Genomic DNA, 25,794 nt, shown 5'->3' on the forward strand with positions numbered 1-25,794 from the left:
AACACAATAGGAGTCATAATTGTATGTAACCGGAAATTACGGCGAATCTATAACTATGTAAACAAAAGGAAGGATGAACCATATAATGGAAATAGGAACCTAAAAGTCTTGAAACCGAAGTCGACATGTATGAAGAAGCAAACTCTTGAGGTTGTTTGCAAGATATCAGTTAGACAAAAACAGTAAAAACACAATAGAAGTTATAATCTTATAATTGTGTTTAACCAGAAATTACGGCGAATCTATATAAAGTGTGTAAACAAAAGGGAGGATGAACCATATAATGGAAATATTGGAAATAGGAACCTAAAAATCCTAAAATCGACGTCGACAGTATGAGGAAGCAAACCCTTGAGGTTGATTGCAAGATATCTATCCATTTCCACAGCAAAATGTTATCGAAGTAGGCAACAGCCGAAAATTTTCCTCCCAAACATACATAGTTTCCTTGAATGCAGTTATTGTTGTTATCTCAGATAAGGTTATAATACTAACTCAACAAGACGGTCATCATAGCGATATCTTTTCGCAAGTCGGTGCGAAGGCGCGTCATGATCGCGAAACGCGATAGCATTTGATAAAATTGTCAAAACACAAAACACAAAGTAAAATTGTTTATTTCAAAATAATGTTTTTTTTTTTTTAAATTAGAAACTCTATTGTTGTATTTGTAATTGAACATCATCAAATAAATCCTGAGCAGCAGCCGGCGTATGAGTCCAAGAAAGATAGTATGACCACCTGGTCATCCTTATGACCAGGTGGTCATACCGGTAGTAGGTAGGTACCTTTACCTACCTACTACCGGAATTCAATGTTTACTTGCGAATATAGTTGAGATCTGGAGATGGTGGAGGGTGTTTTAAAAACCATCTTCATAGGAAAAAAGGGAGGAGGGGAAAGAGAGGTCTTTTAAACATATCGCCTCCTAGAATCATCAATGCTTAGTGATTTGAATCCATCTTTAGGATACACATGGTCAAGAAATAAAGAAGACACACATAAAACAGAATCTTTTACCTTTATCTTTCCCTCCCTTAATGTTTATCTCTGGTGCTCCCTCAATTCCTAACGTACTAATGGGGTCTTGGGTTCGCTTTACGTTTCCTCCTCTATTCAACTCTATTTTCGGCAATATGGCATCTTCTGTTAAACCTTACTTTCCTATTCTGACGCTGCCTTTCCTACCTTAACATAACCATAGCAATATGAGGACATTGTTATTGTCTTGTTCAAAGTAGGAGTTCGTCCATTCCATTCCACCTAATGTCCTATGCTTTCTACGGTGATAAAACATGAGTGTTGTGGTCGTGTAAGTCGTGTTAAGGGGTTGAGGTTGAGGCGCTTCCATTCCGATTATCTATCGAGGTTGCTTACCACAGTGACCACATTTTAATGGTTTCCACTAAATATAATCTATGCATGTTAGGTTACTCGCGAACAAAGTCGTAATGCAAAAATGTCTACGATTTTATTTTGAAGACGTATATCATAAACTAGGAATTAATGTCAATGAGTTTTGATCCCGGATAGGTACGGCGTTATTGTTGATTTTTCCTCTTACGGTTTTCTAGAAATTGTGATTTTTGAACATGAAGCTGGAAGGAAGGTTTAATTTCCACGAATATTCAATTACTTCGTTATCAGTTTTCCGTAAGCATAATAATATCCGTCTGGCATGAATAAATATTCAATTAACCTATACGCATCACGGCACATAATGTTCTATTATAGTCTAGCAAATCCAATTTGTCATTAAATACCTAAGAAGAAAAAAACCGGACAAGTGCGAGTCGGACTCGCCCACCGAGGGTTCCGTACTTTTTAGTATTTGTTGTTATAGCGGCAACATAAAACATCATCATCTAGCGGTTCATGAGATACAACCTGGTGACAGACGGACAAACAGACAGACGGACAGACAGCGGAGTCTTAGTAATAGGGTCCCGTAGGGTAAACCTTTGGGGACGGAACCCTAAAACACTACTCATCCCTTTTTTAGGGTTCCATAGTTTCGCCATTTCCATTTGTTTGTTTACTTTGTCCGCCCGCGGCTTTGCTCTATGAATTCCATGATGAAAGAAAGAAGTCCTAGAAACCTGAAATTTAACACGAATATACCTATAAATCGTTACGCCGACAAAGTCGTACAATAAAATCTAATAATTTAATTTTTTTTAGGGTACCTCCCCTACACGTAAAATGGGGGTGAATATTTTTTTTGCTTCAACCCTACAGTGTGGGATTTCGTTGGAAAGGTCTTTCAAAACTAACAGGGGTCTTCAACAAACTTTTCTTGATAAAGTGAATATATTCGGAGATAATTGCTCCGAAAGAAAAAAAAATGTGTCCCCCCCCTCTAACTTTTCAACCATAGGTCCAAAAAATATGAAAAAAATCTTGGAAGTAGAGCTTAAGAAAGACATTGAATGAAAACTATAGCGGATATGATCAGTTTAGCTGTTTTTGAGTTATCGCAAAAAGTTTCCCCTTCATAGTAAAAAGACGTACCTACACCCACAGTTCATCCCTTGGTTAATAATCTACCATACTTTAAGCTCCAGTTTAGCTTATTGTGACGGAAGAGTAACTACGGAACCTTACTCTGAGCATGGCCCGACATGCTCTTGGCCGGTTTTTTATTTGTTTTTGCAAAAAGTCTATTTTGACGGACTACTACTAGGACTAGTCTGACGGGTAACTGTGGGACCCTACACTGAGCATTTCCCGACATGCATTTGGCCGGTTTTTTGGGTACTAGTACTAGCGTAAGACAAAAACAGTATGATTCTCTCTATCTATGTTTGAAATGAGACAGTCTCTGGCCAAACTATATTTCAGTTTTTTCGTTTCCGTAATTGAGACTTTTTAGGTAGGATAAAGACATCCAATTCAAGCATCGTAGATTCTTATCTAATTATACCAATCCTGTGACAGCGTTCTAAAATACGGATAGAGGAGCCAATAATGCTTTAACTAACTACGCCGGCTGAATGTTAATGAACAAACTAAATCTAAAAAAAAATCTAAACATTTCCTCACGTTTCGTCTACGAGTCAAAGCACCTGTTTGATATGGAGGCTGGATCCTACAGCCTTTGAAATTTAAATACAGTCTCACAACTTGTGTGATAAGAAAACTACATTAATCATAACATTCATATGGAATCATACTGGCCGACCGTAAATATTATTTTTTTAATTCAACCACCAACTTTTGTATTTCGAACTTGATGTGCAGGGAAATGGAATGATGTTTTGTTGTGCCAGTCGTTTCCGCAGTTATTTGTTTGAGTTATGAAAGTACTCAAAGCGCTTTGTGTTGACGCACATTTTACGGTATTCTATTTGAAAAGCCATAAACAGGTAGACGTTAAACCTCGGTACTTGTAAAAAAAACGAAAGTGGCGTCTAAGTTCCAACATCACTGCGATTATTATTATGGTGTAAATAGGTAGTATAGGCAATGAGTTGGTAGTTTTGTAGTGAATGAAATTTCTAATTATGTTTAGCATGATTAGACTATCGCATTGTTGCTGAGCTATGATTTTATAATCTTAATAAAATTTATATTTTTATTAAATTGATTTGGCACGAAGTTGTGAAGTTACCGAAGAATATAGTATAGAGAGAAACCGTAAACAATCTGTTTTTTATTAGCTTTATAGTCGTTGCATCAGCTACGCAGGTTGTCCTATTTTCAGTCGAGAAACGTAGGATAAATGGGAATTTGTGTTGCAATCTATCCGGGTCACAAATTAACAAATTAGTTGCTTGATAGTCTCGAATAGTCGCGATACAAGAACATTCGTTCCATCTATATATACATATTTCGATATTCGACTTTACTTCGTGGTGGCTCACTGTATTCAAATAATGGTTTTCTATAGTGTAGGTACACGATTACGATTTTAGGAAATCGTTTATTAATTAAATGCCAAATGAAGTTTACATTGTAATTATCTACATGAATGATTCAAAGAATTTACTAATAAACATTTTTGCTTTGCATCGTATGCCTAACATAACATACATTATCCCCATGTTGGTGTTCTAGATATTTCTAGGCTGAGTATGTAATTGATAAAATAGGGTTTGTCCAATTTGTGTTGCTCTGATTCCCAGCATCATTGATTCAAATCAAGTGATAATGGTTACTCACTGAGTCAATCAGAGCCTAGCTGCTAGAAATTTAATCAAATCATTGAAGTGCAGCAGTACTTGTACAACCAGTGATGACATCTACTGATTTCAAATCTGAACTTTAATAAAACCGTGTTCAATTATATACTAATATCAAGGTAATTACTAAATATTTTTTTTTTAATAGTTTTCTACTTAATTATATGTTACGCAATTATTTTAATATAAGTGCATATGGATCAAGTTTTTTTTAGATACCTATATTATTTATAGTACGCCCATATTGCTAGGTAGACGCCGCCGATGATACTAAAATTTCATGAAACATTGTTTACGAAACACATTTCATCTAATGATATTCTTTATTGTCAGGTGACATTAAAAAGTTTTGAAACGACTAAACTTTTCTTGCCTGCCAGCTGTAAGTTCGTCCAGGCAGCTGGCTCAACTCTTTGTGTCTTCTTCTACGAAATAAAAAAAAAGCCTGCGAGCGATTACCTTTTAAGGCGCCCGGTGCCTTTGGGATCTACCTTTACCTTCCATTTTTTATGAGCCTCCCCGAAAGCCCATTATGAACAACACATTAGATTTGGATTGGAACAAGTAACTAAAAAAAGTAAAAGAATGTGGCATTACACTGAGACGGGCGGGGCGTCACGATTCTGTTGGGAGGGAATTTAGAAACGTGCGTTGAACGCTGTTTAGGTTTACATATCTACATAATTTCTTATCTATTCTTTCCATGGTTGTACGTAATATTAACGAAATAATGAATTACGTTACATACGAAGCCATCCCAGAAAGGTTTAGGTACCTATATTATAGTGCTTTTATAAAAAATATATATACTTTTATAAAATATCATCAAATATATATTAGATTACTTACATAAAAGATATATACAGAGGTATTTATTAACTTGCTTTATCAATTAACATTAACAGAAAACTCGCATTTGTACCTTTCTAATGTTATTTAGTTATAAGACTGCTGCGCCCTTGCAGGGTACATATTATGTAATTTTGTGTACTTAATATGATTGCAATAAATGCTTTGTCTTGTCTTATATAATGTATACCAAAGTCTAAAAATGCCTATTCATCAGCCAACTCACCCAAACTTCGATTAAGTCATCATTGAATTAGCTTTCTACAAACATCGTTTTACTAGAATCTATTCAACAGCAATTCACCAAGTCATCAATGTTCGTTATGAAAAGATGAGATTTAAGCTTTGAAATTATGTTGATTACTCTTACATCATAATTACTGCTAATATAATTAGCGGTAATTATGTTGACCGGAAAAAAGAAATCGCCACCATGAAACTGTCACAAATTCGACTAGACTAAATGTTCATATCAAATAACTAGCAACTCGGGACATTAGGACTTACTTAACTTAGAATGTACCTACTTAAATGAAATGAAAAATCTTTACTGCAGGTAAGTCAGGTAACTAGTGGCCCATAGATAAAATACTTTAACCCTAGCCTATACATATTATAAAAATCTTATAAAAACTACAAAACATTAAGTCCGCCATTTGTACTTATTTTTATTATGCAATATAGTTTAAATAAATAAGCACGTTATGGCTGCGATGCATGTAATAAAAAGCCTTCTAATTTACTAACCTTTAGTTATTTATAAGGTTTCCTACATTATAATTTTTCTACTTAAATCATTTAAGTAGGTATGTAAGTTAACTAAAATTACAAAGAGAAGACTACAAAATTGCAGTTTTTTTTCATGATGCCATAGATATCATTCTGACCGTTACATGCTAAAAATGCTTTGCCGATTTCGCTTTTTGCATGCTTCGATCTATTTAACTGATGCAAAGATAAATACAATCTTATAATGCCTGTCAGGTATCAGTTACAGTCCGAAATTAACTTAAGCCGAAACGCTAAATGCTGTTATGATTTCGCAATTCGCCATGTCTGAGCCAGAGCGGTATGGTTTGAGTATGACACAAGTGGTAGTCAAATTACTTTCACATGTACTTAATTATTTCTTTCAATCGGTGAAAGTTTGGCAGTATTCTTGATTTTTTTGAAATTTAGCTTCTGTAACGTTTTTCGGTAAGGTGAATTCAGCGTAACAAATTACTCTAATTGATGTGAAATGAGTTATAAAGTTAAAAAAAAACTGTTAAACTTTTACCGTTGCGACCTCCACGGTCCAAATCGGTTTTCCTTCCTGTGAAAATACCTCAAATATGTTTTCTATAGCTAAAATTCTCGTAGTCGTGAATATTCTTGTTTTCCCACAATTGTCTATCTCTATCTGCCTGATCGAAGTTAACAGACGCTTTTGTAGGAACATTTTAACCATGTAAATCGTTCTTTCGTCAAAGACCTTGCGTGGTTGTTAAAAAGTCTAATATTCTTTGATCTACACGCTTTTTTCTGGCAACTCGATGCGATTGCATAATACAAGTTATGCGGGCTCACGCATCTGTCCATCGACCGTTAGTTTTAATATTTATATCAGCGATAAATGCTGTTTGCCGTCGCTAGTGATTTATCTTATGCCAATACATTATTTATCAATTGTAACTAGGTATTCATTAAGTATATGTATAAGGTACGATGATTTAATTACTACATCAGTACCTAGTACAAGTACATTTATAAACGTACCTATGACAATTTACTACCCGATACGTAATCCAAAAGTATCAGCAACTATGGCTTTTTATTTTAAAACAAACTAAACCAATAACCCGATTAATAATTTGACACCGATACCTATTGGGATTGGAAATGAGGTTAGAATTAACTATCTACTATCTTGGATTTGGGTCTGCGGCTAAGTCTGTTTTATTTCCGATAATTTTTAGAGCTCCACACAAAACTGTTCGCGGAGCTCTTATGAGATCACTTCTGTCTTGCAAATGGGTTAAATGCGTTTTTATTTTTATTATTACTCTTATCATAGGATCTTGTGATATATCTGTGCTAAGCCGAAATGCTACGTGCTAGCACTCATCATGGCTATTAAACAGCATCCGCCACTTGTGTATGCTAGACTATGGTAGTGTTCCTTTCGTGTTCAGGAAGTTTAGAGTGAATTTAATCTCACAATACTCCTCATGGTGGACTTCTGATGGTAGATGGTACTAGCAGCCTAAATGATAAACTGACGACATTGGTTATGTTGCTTTACTATCTCTTTCGCTGTCGCTGAAGTGAGAAACAGTAGTTCTATGACGATGACGCCGATGTATTTGGTTGAAAGATACTATATACTACTAGTTTTTATACCTTTAAACACCATAGTACTGCTACTGATAGTATCACTCCATGAGAACTTAGCTTAGCTATTCAATATTGAAATCCATTGTTATTATTAACATATGATTCACATTAGTTATGAACGATTGATATTGCTGAATACGGCCTAGAGTTATTTCTGTTCTTCCTGATCACATTATCAATAGAACAATAGATTGTTTGCAAGTCGTCCATCTTCCGATATTTTAATAACTTGGTATGTCAAGTCAGAGTCTGCTCTTCCTGTTTTCAGAAATTTTCGCAACAGATTTTTAAGGTACAGTCAGCGTCAAATACTTCGTAGCAGTCAAAGTGGCCAAATAGTTCGGTACACCATATATTTAGTATTTGGCTACTTTGACTGCTACGAAGTATTTGACGCTGACTGTACATTACACAGTAATCAGTAATTAATATTATTAACAGGATTATGATCTGTGGCCTTATATTAGCGGTGTTTCTTTTCTTTTTTGTTATAATCTGTCTAAATTCTCTGAGGGTTGGGAGTGTTAATGTTAAGGCCACCTTAACTCGTTCTTCGGCCTGACTGATCCACCTCTGATTTCTATCCTCGATCTTTTAACTTTGAGAGATTTAATTTGTGTCATAATCATATCGTCATAGATATATGAAAAGGGACCTTATTGTCGATGGCGCTTACGCCGTACCGTCGCGCAGCGTTGTATTTGTATCGGAGCATCGTTTATAACGGCGGAAGCGCCATCGACAATAAGGTCCCTTTTCATAGATAACGTCACATTTATGATTGCACATTTGTGGTTAGGTATCTAGTCAAAGTATTTGACATTGCATTAGGTGGACGCGTCGTCAGGTATATAGTTCACGATTTCTATAATAGATATCTAAAAAGGAAACAAACCCGTAGTTTATAAAACCATGGCCAATTTTTATTAATCCGTATCGCCCACATAGTATTTCAATTTTTTGCCATTACATCCGTTGGGTCTTTTTGTTTCTGAACCACTTTACTCTATTATCCTTTTATGGAATGTTGCGGTGCTCCGAGTCTGATCGCTTCACCCTGTCGGTCTACTTTGTTTTTTTATTGCTCTTGCCAGTGAGATCAATTGCTCACCGACTTGCTCGAACTGCTTGTGCTAGGTGCTTTGGGTGTTTGCTGCGTCGAAAGTCACAGCTCAATGTATCTTATAACAAAATACAGCCTAGTTAGCTTGGAGTCATAATCTTTCTTGCGTTGTCCCCCCTTTCTGCCACGGCTCACGGGAGCCTGGGATCCGCTTGGCAAATTATTATAAGTAGTTGTTTTGGAATGACATCCAAAGATATGTAATTATTTTACTTATTTAATACAGGAAGCAGCATGAAGTCAAATTTTGACATGACAATGACATCTTATATGTAATACATGCCTCCATGTGGCCCACGGTCAAGGTGAAAAACGCTGACTTGAACCGCCCACCAGTCTGTCTAATCATATATGCAAACAAAACGTTCATGAACAAATAAATTCTTCGAATTTATTTCTGTTTTCGCATATATTGATAATACATTTCCATTTAGTATTTTATATAAATACACGTGATACCTACGAGTACTGAAAATGGGTCATTGAGCGTGGAAAACTAAACTCATCCATTTTCTCGGAAAAGTTTCCAATTCAAGAGATTGCTCTTGAATTAAAAGTTTATTGTGACGTGAGGTAAACAGTTTAAAATGTCGTCTTGGAAACTTTTCCGAGAAAATGGATGAATTTAGTTTTCCACGCACCAATGACACATTTTCAGTACTCGTAGGTATCACATGTATTTATAGAAAATACTAAATGGAAATGTATTCAATACAGTCACGTCTGAAAATATTGATACGAACAAAGTGCCAATAATATGTATACACGACTTTATTGTCCATATATTAAGGTAGTGTATACATATTTTTGGCACTTTGTCCGTATCTATATTTTCAGACGTGACTGTACAAGTAGTATTTTATAACATGTGTCTATCGTGACCCCTTGGGTTGTTTTTAACCTAAATCAGGTGCTAATGTGTGAAGAGTGTCGCAGTCGACAAGTCTTCTGAGTGTTCTACTCAGAACTACGACCAATTAACACAAGTAAAACTTCATAATGTAGACGGACGCAAAAAGTTTGCTAATTTCTTCAGTCATATTATTATTAAGCCTGACTATGACGATATACAACAACTTGCATAATAAGGCTTAGCTGACCTTATGGCTAATATGATTACGAATAGTTAGATGATTCATCAACAATTTAAATTGACTAAACTTACGGCACACGAACCCGAATTCAAGAGTTTCCAAACTGTAATCAGACGTTACGTTGCGTTGCCAGGTTACTTTAGAACCAGTTCTGCACGTGTTGTCTCGAGATGCAATCGTGACTTCCACGTTATTGATTTTGTGTTAGGTGATAGTTTCTTCGATGTTTGGACAGAACTTAATTCTTACGTAACTTTGATATCACGCTGTGCTATTGAGGATCCGTGACGATAATTTTATTTTCAAATTGTATTGTAGGCGCCATAGGAGTTCGAGACTTTCTGATGTACATTAAAAGTACTTGGTCATAAATACTGCGGTATGATAGAAGCATTTGCATAATTCAGTATTATCTAACCCATTGCGAGTTAAGCTAGGAAGCGATTTATTAATAGACCAATGTTCTTCAAAACAATATTGGAGTCTATTTGTGTTGCTATTGCGAAAACTGTCTTCAACTGTTAACCGAAGAGTCGTTAAGACGAAAGTTGAGGACCTGTGTGAAATTACCTTTCATACAAACGTAGTCCTCATTTTCCGCTGTGGATATTAACATTATCGAAATATTTTGGCACAAATCTATTTTTCGCTCCTAATTTTTACAATAAACAAGCAATCAAAAAAAGGTAATCGTAGGGGCATTTTATTTATTTATTTATTTACCTTGTCAATATCCAGAGAGGAAAATGGAGACTACGTTTGTATGGAGAAGCGGCCGTCTTCTTTCCTCTTAAATACGAGTTCAACAACTATCTCGTAATATTAGTAACGACTCGGCTCGTTGAATCTTGTGGATTATTTTTAAAACATGTAAAAGTTAATTTTTCTTTTTGGCATCAAAATACGGTATTCGCCAAAGTTATGGAACGAGTCAGCCAACTTAACCAAGTAGTAAATAACACAGACGAACGATTGGTGTTTATATAAACCTGTATCCGCCTCAAACCAATCAAGGATAATAATTCCAAGTTATAAACCACACCAACGCACTGTATGCCTCATCGCTATTATCTATCATCGATATCTTCAAGATAAGCTAGTCTAGAATAAACGCTCTTGAACTAAATTGATAGACATTTGTGTCAAACATCAAAATTATAATAAGAACGTTTTTGATTTTACAATAATATAAGATTTTCGGAAATGTTCTTTTGTACAATTAAAACCGAGGAAGACTTAGTTTAACTAGAGAGGAGAGGAGAGTATTTCTTTGGCTGTTTTGAAAACTTGGGTAAGATCTTGATACGACTCCCTATTCATCTTTCGTTACCCATCACCGTAATGTCTGACAGCGAGTTTTACCTTTAGAAATTGTGACCACAATTGAATGTCAAACATTTTAGAGTACGAAATTCTCCTGTCCGCGGTGTCCCGGCTCTGCATACATAATTCATGACTTGATAAATGACAGGCGCGTCGGGCAGATTTCTGCGTCCAGTCATTAAAGTTGAATTGCTTTACCGGGGTCAGTGTTATCGAATGGACTATATAGCAGCGACCAAACTGTGTCTTGTAAGTGCACGCAAAAAGTGACCTAGACCATTATTCAACAAGGAGCAAAATCAAGTGATGAAATGTTGCAATAAAAGACAAAACTTATTGCAGCTCCTAGAATGTCGCTGGGAACATTGTTGATTAAATTAGGTGCATGTTTGGGTTCAATTATTATTGTTGAGGTTCTTGGGTCCATATTCGGATGCTTAATTAATTGTCTTTTAGATGATTTAATTTAAGGACTAATATATGGTTGGAGAGAATTTTAACTAGAGCACCAGGATATTAACTGGAGCACCAGGGGTAGGTAGGATAGCAAGCTGAGGGTAGGACGTGTTTTCAAATCAGAAGTCGCAAGTGCGTGGTAAATAACATGATAATAACGCCGAAGACTTAATCAAAGGTTCCGTAAAATTCGTTTTCTGATTGATCAGCGACAGAAGCGGACTTTTTGCAATGCGAAATAAATTTCCATCCACATTTCTCACACGATCCCTAATACTTAACTGCTTGCTGAAACCGGTTGGTTTCAACAGCTAATAAGTACTTAATCATGCGACACCGACACCGAGTCGACGACAACCTATTAGTAAACATGATGTTCAATCGCTCCTGACTTCTGCGAACCATTGTCACAACCATCCACTTATGCCAATGTTATTTTTGCATGTCCGTTATTACCTGGAGCTACTTTATTCCAACTTTAAACATTAACTTGATTTAACATAGGTTGATGTTACTCATAAATCCTGATTGGCTGTCGGCGTCCTCATGACTTTCCTTATTACTTTATATAAGTAATTAATTCGGTATATTGCTAGGAAACATAAAGTATAAAGCATAAAGCGATTTAGTCGCTTAGTTGTCCTTCTGAATTGGATCAGATGGATCGTAAAAACAACCCGAGTCAATTCTTGTGATAGATTACCAAGCTGTCTCTTTTCGGTTGCAACTTTGAAACGGCTTAGTTATAATAAGAAAGCCACATTTCATGTTTTTGGTCTATTTAAGCACTCTGGTTGAATGAAAACATTCTCCTAATCTATGAATTCATTTATTATATATACACAGTTTTGACGTGGCAACAACATCAGTACCCCTAGTGTAAATAAATTCGATTTTGAAACGTGACGTACGCGTTTGCGTTAAGTCTCATTTTGTATAGGTTTTTGAACAGCGCGCCAAGCGGGACGTTTTGGAAAGTCAAAAATCTCATACAAAATGACACTTAACGCAAACGCGTACGTCACGTTTCGCTGTCGAAATTAGTTACACTAGGGGTACAGTTTCGTTGTTCCGTATTTTGAAATGTATCAACACCTTGTCATTTATTTACAGTGAAAATCCACGCTCGTTCGCCCGCAATGAATATTTCTAGCCGTCCGGAATCCCGGAAATAGATTTCTTGTTAAACCAGAACCATTTAGTTAACTGTGTTTAAACTTAATTACTCCAAAAGATAAGCGAGAAAGAATTCTCGTTATGTAATGTAATTGTTATCGGCATTGTTCTACGTGATAAAGATGTACGTGCAAGAAAAACAAAAGACGCGCGTTTGTGAAATGCTTGTGTTCATACAGAACGTGCATATGTGGCTCGACTAAATTAAATGTGCTGGTTACTGACGCTATAGATATCTTGTAGTGGCGAATTTTATTTAAGACCGTAAAGCAGTTTTTATTAACTTGGGTAATTCACATTTGAAGGTTCATATAACATTAAAGTCGCCGCCAAGCATTAAATTTGAACATAACATATTACCTTGAACACTAATGGTAAAAAATACTTTTTTAATTTTTAAGCGTGATTCGGGATTCGGTTAATGAAGTCGTTAGTGTGGAAAGTGCAGGACTGTAGCAAGAATCATTCACTCGAAAAATGACTGTGACCCGTTACTTTGACACCTGCACTTTATTAACTTAACACAGTAAATACGAAGTTGAAATGCTTAAGTTAACATGCTTTTAATGACATATATTATATTTCTTTCTACACTTACGGTTACGATAGCCGACGCTAAAGAATCCGGCCAGCTGCGTGCGACCGGTCGCATTACATGCAGTTTATAGAAAAACGCAAATTATAGCGAGTAAAAACACTAAAAACCATCCATTACATCAATGTACTGCAACTTACAGCCTTAATGCGCATTAAGGCGATATCCTACCCGAGTGCCTGCGTCCTGTCCTGTATTACTATATTTTGCGGAGCCTCGGTGAGTCCAAGGACTGAAGTGAACCATTCTAACATCAACTTCGAGATCTATGGTGTGACTATAAGTCATTATCTTGCTTGTGACTTCAGCAAGTTCGGCATACGGTTGGAATAACACCCCTGCGCTATCGCAGACAGAGCACTTCACGAAAGAATCCTTTATGTTACAATGAAGGTATCGAGTTTCCGATTTGCTCTTTTAACATTAAAACCATGTACCTATATTGATTAGCAAGAGACGGCATCAATGCCTGTGTTTGAGTACCTTACTTGAGAAACTCGAGCGTTGTTGGATTTACTGGCTAAATATCAAGACCGCACAAAATCCTATTTATGAGATTAGTTGAAAATTGGTCTTTTTACAAAGTTTATAAGTAACTTGGGCAGGTCACCTCGCCATAATAGAAGACAACCGATGGACGAGCCGTACCGTTGCATAGAAAGGACCCAAAGGTAAAAGAAATCATGGAAAACTATTATGAAGGTGGGTCGGCGATATTAAGGACATAACGGGAGAAAAATGGCAAACAAAAGCAAAGACTGGAAACAATGGGCAAAATTGGAGGAGGCCTTTACCCTACAGACAGGGGTTCTAACTTAAAACAAATTATATGTATGTTTGTATCAGTCCATGATTTAATAATAAATAAAAATTGAAATGTTTTGAGACAATTAAATTAATTATTATAAACATGAAATCTTTATGCTACTCAATGAAGTCACTACATACATTTGAACATTATATAATTAATAATATCACTGTAAGTCTGTAAATTGAAACGTATAGATTAAATATATATTTATTGTACATACAGCAATATGCAACAATATGAGAAATTGTTACACTGCAATTCAAAAATGAGATACATGTACAAAAATGAGAGATATTAAAAGGCTTATGTACAGTCAGATGACTCAGATGCAGAGAGAGGTGACCCCCCCTGCATACAATCACTCTATGCAGGGGGGGGTCACCTCTCTCTGCAGCTGACTGTACACATATGTAGAAGCTGCACCTTAAATCAGACTAAGACTAATAGAGAATGTATGTGGCCGCCACCTGTTTTCAACAATAAAATGATTACTAGCATCTGACACCGACCGTCCCGTGCAAGGAGCGTTGCGTTGGCAGTTAGTTGCCTTTGAATAAAACATGTCAGGTGCAGACGCAGACCTCATTTGGCTAGTTGATCGATCAATATGGGCTTATTTACTGCTATTTTAAATGGCTTGTGGCCAACTAAAAATAGAATTCAGTACTCGTAAGTGTTGTCAGCTCGTACCTAATTTCAGAAGGGTGAACTGAAATAAGTTATGACACAGAGGCGGTTTGGGATACTTAAGTACCAAGATATCCGAGAATAGTATTCTATTTTATAGTTATGAATTATTGTGATCAAAACAGGATTGTGGAATAAAGCTATATTACGATTCATATTTTATAGTCCTACACAGAGTAACTACATTTTATAACGCGGGCGTAGACATAGTTTCTTCTTTGAATATCGTGATTATGAAGAATCTTTTACGTAAATATGTTAGATGTATAGGTTCGTCGACCTAAATATCCACCCCCTTTATATAACGAGTTTATAGACTAATAGAGCTGAAATGAACGTCTTAATGTTCTACGTTTTATCTCACATATTCTAAAATTAAAGTCTAACGCTAAGATGACCGCTTTCCTAAAGCACATTTTAATAAGATAAGTACACCCATTTAGAATTGCTTTACCCCGCTGTAGTTTATGGCAGTAATACTCGTTACTCGTACTATACAACTGCAATTTAATGCTTATAAAAAGTTCACATACGCTCTAAAGAAACGTATTTAGAAAAATCTTTTAATCAATTAATAAATCATAACCACTTATGGAGCACACTTCGCCCGGCTTACAAACTTAACACGGCGTTCATCACATGCTTATTACAAGGGGATAACGTGTAAATCCAATTGTTTATGATGACGGCAGAGTAACGGTGTAAGCCGGCGTGACGGGCAGTAACGCAACATGCACTTAATGCATTCCTCCGTGCAAGTTCCAATCGTTTGATACGTAGTACGTACGGCTAACGAATCGCCTGCTTGCGCTACTTTCCTTGGTTTATGACGTTTTTACCGGGAAGGAATTAATTCGGGTGCTTTATATGCTGACCCCCGCCGCGTCGGACTTTACGAATTGCTGACAACGAAATAAATTTAGTATTTATTACAGAACATAATTCTTAATGCTTCCCCAGCCGTAAAAGAGCATTTATCTTCGTTATCATCAATTTTCATTATAGTATTCACGTCTGTCATGGTTTATGAGATATAGTGAGAAAATGTGTTTGTTTTTAGAAATAATCGTTAATCGTTACCTACTTAACCTAACCGCAAAATAGTAATCCCTTGTAGCTTAAAACCTGCTCCAATCTTAGAGAAGATAATTTTCTTGGCACGATTATTTCTGGCCTCGAAACCCAAGATCCCGAGATATCGTCACTACAAAAAGGGCTAACTGTTTTGTTCCGATTCTTGAGTCATTACTGTCCCTAAACAAGAAGACGCCAATTTGAGCGTGAAAATAAACTGCGGTGGCGATGGCGCCGGCCGCGGCCCAGCTGCGATCGTAATGATCTTGCGCATTGCTTCTGTATTTGGATAATCAGGATGCACGGGAGAATAACGCCAAGTTTAAGATTTAGAGGAGGTACCTTCGAATTTAAGTGAACACGCAGTGAACGAGAATCGTTTGCCCTTTTAAAAATCTGCAACTGGACCGTTATTGCTGATATTACCCGTCGCCCAAGTATTAGGGAATCCAAATACTAGGTACTCGTACCTTGGACTGGGAGGTACGAGTACCACTACCCAGTACCAGAGGGTTTTTGTTTCGTATATGACATTTCAGTTCAATAGGTATACTCATAGTCCGCTAGTAAGTGTATAAAATTATACCTACGAGCATTACCTAGGCACAGTAAAAAATGACGTACAAGCGAGCGTGAACGGGGGATGAATAAAAAAGTTCTTGTAATATTACCCATAACCTATTTTTTTTAGAGCAAATGAGATAACCTCACTCAGTCCAGATCGCGTCATCGACCGACATCGTCACCCAATTCGGTTCTTTTTTTTTCTCTGCTGACCGATGACTAACCTGGCGTCTAGTCATTGCCTTTGTTATTTTACCCTGTGTTTGTTATTGTTATAGCGTTAACCGTTTCAATGCGTTATTCAACAAAGTTATCAATAATGGCACGTACTATGTAATTAATGTTTTATGCAGTTTGATTGCAATAGGCAGTTTATTCTATACACTTAGGTGTGTCGTATGTTATGTCAGTTATGTGTTTAGGTTCTTCGATATTTCATGGTATCAAACATGGTGATATGAAATAGACCTAAAAGTTGTGTTAAAACATCATTGAAATAAATCAAGTTTAAGAAAACACACAGATTCAGGGTCTTACTTTTTCATAAAAAAGAGGATTAAAATGACTGTTTCAAGGAATAAGTCTTGGATGCTGGCATCGCGTTACGTTACGCCATTATTTCCCAGAAGTCGTTGGAAGAGCCCTGTTAACGTTGTAGTGAGTGTTATCCGATTACGCCAAGGCGACAGGGAATTATGTTTTATTTAGAATAGTGTTATTTATGACGTTACGTTGTAAAAGGTATTTATATCTATTAAATTACACAAGCCCACTTTCTGTAAAACTCTTTTATGTAACCTTTATTTGAGCATGAACTACCTTTATGTTTTATAAGTGAAAAGTGAGTGAGTGAGTTTATATGCATGTGAGATTAAGGAAAAATCTATAACGAACTCGAATAAAAAAGTACACATGTTTTTTACACATTGGACGAAAGCCTAATACCAAAGTAAATAAACATGACTACTTTAGCCAGCTTTACTTATGTTCCAAAGATATAATATTTTTTCCAGTATGACGCGTATATCTTCATTGCAGTTTGTTTGCATGACGTCAACTTCTCGAAAGCATTTACTGATGCGACATTATTTACCTTATCGATCAGTCAGACCACGAGCTATTATAGTTTATTGTAAATTGATTATCACCTTTATGGCGTGATAACGCTCTGATATGGTACAAAAATGATTTTTAATCGACGGTCAAACTTGCAAAACCATGCGATTAAGTTTAGAGTCAGACCAAGATAAGTTGGCAGTGATTTCGATAGCCGATACAGTGCAAGTATTATTTAATAACCGGCCAAGAGCATGTCGGGCCACGCTCAGTGTAGGGTTCCGTAGTTACTCTTCCGTCACAATAAGCTAAACTGGAGCTTAAAGTATCGTAAATTGTTAACCAAGGGATGACACGGTACCTTTCACCCGAGTTAAACAAATAGGCAAATTTGCATAATCAGTACCTAATTAAAGTAAGTCTTTTTACTATGAAGGGAAAACTTTTTGCGATAACTCAAAAACAGCTAAACTGATCATGTCCGCTATAGTTTTCATTTAATGTCTTTCTTAAGCTCTACTTCCACGATTTTTTTCATATTTTTTGGACCTATGGTTCAAAAGTTAGAGGGGGGGGGGACACATTTTTTTTTTCTTTCGGAGCGATTATCTTCGAATATATTCACTTTATCAAAAAATGTTTCTTGAAAACCCCTATTATTTTTGAAAGACCTTTCCAACGATACCCCACACTCTAGGGTTTAAGCGAAAAAAAAAAATTCACCCCCACTTTACGTGTAGGGGAGGTACCCTAAAAAAAATTAAATTTTTAGATTTTATTGTACGACTTTGTCGGCTTTATTGATTTATATATCCATGCCAAATTTCAGCTTTCTAGCACTAACGACCACGGAGCAAAGCCTCGGACAGACAGGCTACGGAACCCTAAAAACGTCAAACTTCTATGATATTATGACGTTTACTTAACACTTGCACAGGCTGGGCTATCAAAATCATTGCCAACTAAGTTTGGTATGACACTAGCTACTTTTCAAATTAATCAAGAACTCTGCCTTCTTCTGAAATGTTGAGTCGATGAGGGAATAAAATTCTTTCTGGTAGTTTACGTAATAAAAAATTGAACACGGCATATATTTCGCATAACATATTGTGAATATTAAAAATATGTCATTGATCCCATTAGTATGCATGCCCTATACAGTTGAATTATCAATTGTGTACCTATTGTGTTCTCGCGAACTTGGCTAGTTGGCTTGTACTTAAGTTCAAAGACACACATACGAGTTTAAAAATGTGCCTACAATTGATTACCTTTTTGCAAGTTTTACCAAAACTCGTTTCACAGGAAACTGTACAGTTTTAACCAGTCATTCACCGATGTATCAACGCAGATCACGCTAGACTGGGCCTGTCAAACTTGTCACACAGTGTTCTAATGTCGAAACGGTCTGTCAATCGTAGGTACCTACTTCTCGTTTTGTTGAACAATCATACCATAATGAATGAATCATTGTTCTGTAAAAATACCTCCAATGGAGACGGTGACTTCATCAAGTTTATTTGGGAACTAATAAATAATTAATAATATCAACTACTCTTGATGTGCAAAGAAAAACCGCAGAATAGGTAGCCTTAAATTTGAGGGTTATTTCCAGCACTTATTACAACATGTTATTGTATTTATAGCATAATAAAATACACCTGTAAGGCCTATGATATATTTGTTGTGTTACTGTAACGACATTTCCTTAATGCAATTATAGTTACCCGACATTACAGCATAAAAATACCAATACGCCGATTATGACGTGGTAATTCCTGTCGAAAGACTATTTTATTATGTCTAGAAAATGATTAAAATAATGAAATATGCCTCTATACCTCATCATCAATCATCACTATCACTACACCTTATCAAACAAACACCCCTGCCCCGTCTGTCTGTCTGTGTTTTCGCGATAAATACAAAAACTACTGAACGGATTTTCATGCGGTTTTTATCTATCAATAGAGTTATTCTTGAGGATTAGGAAGGTTTAGGTGTATAATTTTTTTGTTTCGTGTAATCCATACAAAGTCAGGGCAGGTCGCTAGTGTTTTATAAACGATAATCAACGTATAACGTAAGATGACTGAATCACTTGCATATTAGTTTATAGTCGTATAAGTATCTAATAAAAGAGAACTGTACATTTATTCGATAGCGTAACGTGAGGTACGCGTTTGCGTTAACTCTAATTTTCTATGGGATTTAGAAATAGCGCGCCAAGCGGGACGTTTTGGAAACTCAAAATCCCATACAAAACGCAAACGCGTACGTCACGTCACGCTATCGAATAAATTTACACTAGGGGTACAGATTGCGGTGGAAGTTTACCATGAAATGGATTTCCGGGTCAGGTCAACGATTGACTTAAAGATGAAAACACTGAATTGTGTCAAAATCAGTCGACTCGTGATCTTTAGACCGGTTCTGAATATCATGGCACTGCAATTACTTTGGAATGAAAGAGAAATTCTGAAGTTATGATTATATGTCGCATGTTTATGTATAATCACATGTTGGTATGGGCATTTTACATTGTACGATTACTCTTATTTGAATTTCAGAGAGCAAGTAGAGCTCGTCTAAGCTAACTCTGCACCTATCCTATTTTAATACAAAGAAGTGTGGGGGTGTCATTATAAATGGCATATTTAAAATTGACATTTATGATGACATTCCCACACTGCGTCATTAGTGTCATTACAAATGTCATGCAGTTAGCTTGGTCCGACTCTAGACTATCGTACACTGCTCTGAGGGGCTAGCATGCGTTGCGAGTCCATACTTCAAGTCGCGCTAGATGTATATAGTCGTGCGCGAGACCGCAACTCATGCTAGCAGGTCTGGTAGTGGTAGGTGTGAGTACAGTCAGCTGGGGGGCATCATGCAGGGCGGGGGGTTCCCTCTCTCTGGATTTGACTGTACATATAGTAGTAGTAGTAGGTAGGTACCTTCTCGTACTTTATTAGGACGGCCTTACGACTTACGACGGCGACGGCGGATATTCTTTTTACGAATAGTTTGATTAAGGCAAGTTATGAATTAGAACTATTTAATATGCATACTTTGTAGTCGATGACCATATCCAGTGGGTTGCTCTATGTATGATTCTACAAGAAACGTGTCTATCATTTGTAACTAGTTGGTCCTTATATCGAATTATAAAATCGTAAATTACTAGTTTACGATCAATGATTCCATTGTTGAAAACGAGAGATATAATTCCACCTGTTGATGCAAAGATTTAGTCTACTTTGTAGGTGTGTTATTTGTGTATGTTAGATTTGTAGAAATATTGGTAGCTAAGTTACCTCGTAATATGAAAATAAACGGTTTAAAACTTTAAACAGTAAAGTAATGCTGGCCTGTTTATCGTAATTGCTGTACTTACATGAAAAACATAGTTTAAATATAGAACTCATTCAAAGAGAACAAGATAATTGCCTGAATTTTCAAGTATGATTACGGTATATATTGTTAGGACGGCAGAATGGGTGCTTCTAATATTAAAAAATAGAAATAGAAATATTTTATACGTTAACATACAATCAATGAACATATAGTATATGAAAAAAGATACAAAGATTAAAGTGCCACGAACTGGCCTCATCTCAGCATGTTGCTGGCGACTTCCAGCGCTGAAACTAAAAGTAGAAAGATTTTCGCAGAATGACCTGAGGGCGCGGAGTTATTGGTTAGGTATAGGTATATAAGTAAAATTCTTTCTTTACAATAATTTTATTTATAAATTGCCTAACTACTTTGATCAGCTATTACAGCGCCGCTGGAAGCTATCTTATCATTATCGCAGAACTCTCGCCAGCACCGTTACTAAAATAATATCGTGATGTATTTTTCTATACATTAGATTAAAGCCAATGTTATCTCCATAATCACAAAACTTACTGGCAAGTCGTATTGAATGCATAATCAATAACCACACATTATATTTTTTCTTTTTAACAAGGCGCCGGTTAGGTACATTCTTATATGTATTATTTTATAGACTTCGTAAAATGAATCATAAAGACACCTACTCTGTTGATTAGTCATAAAACGACTCAATGAAATGACCATTAAAAAATTTGGAGACATAAATAAACTTAATTAAATTAGACATCTGATTGAGATACTCCACATAAGTCACAAAACACTAACTTTTTAACAATGAAAAGAAGTAAAATAAGTGGTGAATGCAAAATTACAACACGTTAAGGGTCGTAAGGTCCTTTAGGTAGTTAGGCTTAGGTAGCGATTTTCTATCACTATATAAGTTGTAGATACAAGTATGTCATATCATATTTGATCATGATCAATTACATATTTCCCAGCAACGACTTTTCCAAAGAAATTGACCTCGAGATAATTTTTACTTTTTCTTAGACACGCAGCTTTTTCGTAATTAAAATATTTACCAGCGTGGAAAGTGCAAATAAACAGTCGACGGCCATGACACTTGCCGCGGAAACGGAAGTTAGGGCCGAATTCCAGAGAGAAATAAATAACCGGAAGTACATTTCTCACGTCAATATCAGTATGATCATAATTTATACTTTGAAAAGTGCACCCGATATTCAATACGTACCTACCTATATTGTTATCATAGCTGTATAGCTGATAGCTGAAAAGTTAGTGGAAAAGGCCGTCAAAACTGGTACCTAGTAATAGTAAGTAATTCTGAAATGTATCTTTTATATAGAACATTATTTTATATCAACTTGTAACAGTTAATCTACAGTATGTCATCAGTGAGATTCGTGTGTTAGCATACTTCTTCAAGTGGCATAAATCATTTTTGAGTTGTTGGAATTTTGATTTTATTTCAATTAATCAAATTTCAAATTTAAATAACGTAATCGGCCGGGGGCACTTCAAGGGATACACTGGACTGGTGCCTATTGAGCGGAAATTACACTTTTGCTTCACGGGAATTATAAATAAATTATCACAACCTACGCTCAAATTATCCTCTGGCACCAGACAGACCATATCTGGCATGTTACAATATGTATTGAATTGTAGATTTATTGAATGGTCAAGACGTATGGGATCAAATATGGACACTAATCACTGCCCTGCGGACTATATATCGACATACCTACAATTTACAAGTCAAAAGATACCACGATCCTTTTTATACAATATTTGTCAATAAGAGGAATTGCAGTAGAATTAACAAAAGACAAAAACAGAATGTAAAAAGCAGGAGCATAATTCTATTTGTATAATTGATACCACACTTTCACAAAGACTTGCTTTTCATGCACTTGATGTTCTTGCTTCAAGTTCTTGATGCATAATTCTTAGATATCAAACAACACAAATGTTCAGATATTGCGACTTTCAGAGTTCAGATACATTTAACAGAAGAAATACGATAAAATAAGCCGTCAAATACCAATGTGGAATTGCGTCCTATGTATGTGTAGGTAATGCAACGTCATCATGTAGTTAATGAGAGCTCACAGTTAGGCTTGTATGGTCCACATGTTAACACTCTTGGGTTTTAATCGTTTGTAATAAAACGAAAAAGTAAATACAACTTTGACGTCGATAGTCCCATCGCAAATATCATGGAAAGATATATTATTTCTGAGGTACAAGAGTAAATTGTCTTCATACTTTTGCAGCATACTACGTCCCGTACCGTCTACCGAGCTCAAGCTTATGTAGGACGGATTATGCGAGGAGTAAATTACTCGAACTTAAATTATTTAGGTAGGTACTAAATATAATCGAAACAACACAAGTAACACAACAGGAACAATGTTTCACTTCTCTCATCAACTTGTATTCGTTTTATTGCTGTATGTACGAGGGCTGATCCAAAAGTTGTTAGTTGCTCCGGCTCTCATCATCACAGGCCTTTGCGTCTATTGCAGACGATTTAAGCATTGCTGTTTAGACAACGGGTTTGGTGACTGTGGAGGCCGATGCGTGAGCGGCACGACCTCCCACATTTTTGGCAGAAAAAGCTCATGCCACCTGAGGTTCCAGTCCCGATTTGCTTTCTGCGACACCTTCTGCTATCTAACGTAGTAAACCAGGATTGGTCGCATAGCTTTCTCCCCTCCACAACACGCTTGCGCCATCCATCACGGTCTTCAGCTAAAGTTTCCCAGGCATGGTGGTCGATTTCAAATGCTGACATGACTCGCTTAACACAGTCTTTAAAGCGCAGCATCGGTCTTCCAACGTTCCTTTTAGCATACGCAACTGCACCAAGCAAGACACGTCGAGGTATTCTAGAGGATTCCATCCGGTGCACATGCCCCAGCCACCGCAAGCGTCTCTGTTTGAGAAGAGCGGCAAGACTGGGCAGCTGCGCTTTTTCAAGAACCCTCTGATTTGTCACTTTGTCCTGCCAAGTTATGCCTAAAATGTTGCGTAGACAGCGCATGTGAAAAGTGTTGAGCCGTCGCTCCTGTTTTGCATACGTCGTCCAGGTTTCTGCTCCGTACAAGAGTATACTTAGAACGCAAGTCTGGTATACTATCATCTTGGTTCTAACAGTGAGGTGTTTGTTACACCATACCCTTGAACGTAGCCTCCCGAACATGGTCGCTGCTTTGCCAATACGAATATCGATCTCTGCATCAAGCGAGAGATTGTTTGACACAGTCGACCCAAGGTAGCAAAACTTATTGACGACTTCCAGAGCGGTGCCATCCACCAGTATTCTGGGTGTTTCCGCACTGCCCTGCACTAATACGACTGTCTTTTTGGCATTGATGGACATGGAGAACAAAGTGCATGCCCGGGAAAACCTGTCCATGATGTTTTGTAAATCAGCTGCAGAGTTTGCCACAAAAGCCGCATCGTCAGCAAACAAGAGACTGTCGACGAAGAAGTCCTCGCGGTGTTTTGCTGATTTGAGGAGAGAGATGTTGTATAACTTCCCGTCGTTTCTTGTATGCAAATGCACCCCCTGTTGGTTATTACTAAAAGCAGCCTTTAAAAGTAGTGAGAAGAAAATACCAAACAGTGTGGGTGCCAAAACGCAGCCTTGGCGTACACCCCTCCTCATTTCAAATTGCTGGGATATTTTGCTGTCATAAACCACAGTGCCTTTCATGTCATCATGAAAGGATTTGACTAGATGGAAAAGTTTAGGTGGACATCCAATATTCTCAAGTGCCCTATATAGTCCCTCTCTGCTTACAGTGTCAAAAGCCTTATTGAGATCTACGAAGGCGACAAACAGGGGTGTGTTCTGCTCTCTACACTTTTCCTGTAGCTGACGAAGTGAGAAAACCATATCTACAGTGGAACGCTGGGGACGGAAACCACATTGTGACTCCGGATATACACGATTTGCAAGTTTTTGGAGTCTCCCGAGTACTACACGTCCAAACAACTTGCCAACTATACTCAAAAGGGAAATGCCGCGGGAGTTGTTACAATCACCGCGATCTCCTTTCCCTTTGTACAATGTGATGATATTGGCATCGCGCATAACCTGAGGAATGTGTCCCGCTTCCCAGCATTTACAAAGCAGATTATGCAGAACAGGCGTCATGCACTCGAGTTTTATTAGTTCAGCCTGTGTTCCATCGTTGCCGGGACTCTTGCCGCCCTTAAGCTGCTTAACTGCCGTGACGAACTCCTCTATAGTGGGCAAGGAATCTAATTCTGTCCAAGTTGCTAGTTTGGGCATGCTCTGAGCAGCCTCTAGCTGGATATTGACTGGACAAGAATAGAGACCTGTATAATGTTCTACCCAACGTTCTAGTTGACGGGAGATATCGGTAATTACAGAGCCGTCCGCTTCTTTGATAGGTGCAGTCTTCTTGGGTACCGGTCCGAGAGCTTGTTTGATGCCCGAATATACACCGCTAAAGTTGCCAGTATCGGCGCACAGCTGTATGCTACGACATATGCCAGCCCAGTGAGCGTTGGCATAGTGTCTCACGTTACGCTGCAGGGCTGCATTTGCAGTTTGCAGTTTTTCACGTGTATCCGAACTGGGAGCAAGACGATAGGTAAGAGCAGCTTGGCGCTTTGAGTCGAGCAAAGGCTGAAGATGTTCCAGGTTCTCGACAAACCAGTCATGAGACTCGGCTTTTTGATAGCCAAAAGTTAAGCCTGCTGTGTCAGTAAGTAGCGTTTTGACGCTTCTCCACTCTTCAGTAACAGAGGCTTGGATATCCCAAGTAGCAGTCACGGTCTTCACCACCTCGGAAAATTGCTGGACCAGTTCATCATTTCTAGTTTTCAGAGTGTCAATGCTCCTCCTACCAGGTGTTCGGGATGAATGGATCTTTTTTTGGATGATGCCTACCTGTACTACTACTAGCGAGTGATCGGTGTTACAATCAGCACTGTGGAATGTGCGCGTGTGGAGGGTTTCACGGAGAAATTTGCTTCTGGTAAGAATTAAGTCCAGCTGATGCCAATGGCCAGAACGAGGGTGTTTCCAGGAT

General features: G+C 37.2%; 1 protein-coding gene across 1 annotated transcript in view; it reads left to right on the forward strand.

The window, feature by feature from the left end:
- LOC133519829 (uncharacterized) overlaps positions 1 to 25,794 on the forward strand; it is a 51,710-nt gene that overhangs the window by 2,014 nt on the left and 23,902 nt on the right. The window lies entirely within an intron of this gene.

Source organism: Cydia pomonella, chromosome 7, assembly GCF_033807575.1.
Source record: "Cydia pomonella isolate Wapato2018A chromosome 7, ilCydPomo1, whole genome shotgun sequence".
NCBI classification, from domain to species: domain Eukaryota; kingdom Metazoa; phylum Arthropoda; class Insecta; order Lepidoptera; family Tortricidae; genus Cydia; species Cydia pomonella.